The sequence below is a fragment of the Lipotes vexillifer genome, unplaced genomic scaffold, assembly GCF_000442215.2.
Source record: "Lipotes vexillifer unplaced genomic scaffold, Lipotes_vexillifer_v1.1 scaffold299, whole genome shotgun sequence".
Classification (NCBI taxonomy): Eukaryota; Metazoa; Chordata; class Mammalia; order Artiodactyla; family Lipotidae; genus Lipotes; species Lipotes vexillifer.
The window spans coordinates 2,889,677-2,890,966 of NW_006784347.1; the positions used below are offsets into that span (position 1 = coordinate 2,889,677).

General features: G+C 45.9%; 1 non-coding gene across 1 annotated transcript; it reads left to right on the plus strand.

Moving 5' to 3' along the window:
- Positions 1 to 365: 365 nt before the first annotated feature.
- Positions 366 to 438, plus strand: TRNAR-CCG (transfer RNA arginine (anticodon CCG)). Its single transcript has one exon. It is a non-coding gene; the product is annotated as a tRNA-Arg (tRNA).
- Positions 439 to 1,290: the final 852 nt, after the last annotated feature.

Sequence of the window (1,290 nt, forward strand, 5' to 3'; positions counted from 1 at the left end):
ACGGGGAGAGGCCAGGCATTGGAATTTTGTTTAGAGTTCCCCCGCCCACCAAGTGCGCCTAGTATGCTGCCAGGACTGAGACCCTTCCGAAAACCCAAGAGGAAACAGCTCCCCCAGAGACACCCAAAGCCGCCCGCGTGCGAGCCACGCAGTACCAGGGCAATGGGATGGAGCAGACCCTGCGCATGCGCGCAAAGGCTCTGGCGGCGGGACGGGTCGGGCGCAGGAGTGCGCAGGCGCGTGCTGTAGGCACTGGGGGCGGCTCCCAAATCACCCACCGCCGGAAGGGAGGCCGCAGAGCGCGAGGGCGGTGCGCGATGATGGCATTGCGTAAGGGGACGGTGTGAGGACCCGGTTCCCGTGGTGACCCAGTGGCCTAATGGATAAGGCATCAGCCTCCGGAGCTGGGGATTGTGGGTTCGAGTCCCATCTGGGTCGCACGGAGATTAGTTTTGGTGGAGAGAAACGCCGTGATGAGCGCGAAAGTAGAATTTGAAATGTAATTTCGCTTTCTCTACAGGCGATCTCGAGGGCTATCCTATTTACAAATTAGGAAATGCATCTCCGAGTTCTAACAGCACTGGAATTGAGACCTTGCAAGTGAAAGCTAAAATCTGACCCAAAAGGGGAGCATTTACTCTTGCTTAGTTTATACTGATCTTTAAAAGAGAAAAGCCTTAGGAAACAGCAACTGCCAACTGGACAGATGGCATCATTTCTTTTTCTATCGGCCCAAACATTTATTTCCAGTACTAAGGAGAATATATAAGCAACTGTGTTTTTACCTGTGCTAAAACATACAAATATAATAAATATAATTTATGGTTTCTGCCCCTAAAGTATAATGAACAATAAATTGTAGTTGGAACGTAAGGTTTGTATGTGTGTGTGTATTTAATTTGCAAATTACTGTAATAAAAGAAATACAATCAGAGTTTTAAGTTTGTCAGACTGGTTCAGTTGACTAGCTTGAAAAGTTTAAACTCTTCTAAAATTGGTACAAGAGGAATATAGAGGAGTAAGTCCTACTTCTGAAAAACAACTTAAGTACTAAGTGTGGTGTGGTATCCTGGATTTGAGTCTGAAAAAGATAAAGGACGTTAGTGGAAAAACCAGTGGAATCTGAATACATTCTGGAGTTTAGTTACCAACAGTATGCCAATGTTGATTTCTTAGTTGTAACAAGTGTACGTGGTAATATAAGATGTTAGCATCAGGGGAAACTGAGTGAAGGGCATATGGGAGCCCTCTGTTCTATCTTTGCAACTGTCATGTAAATCTGAAATTATT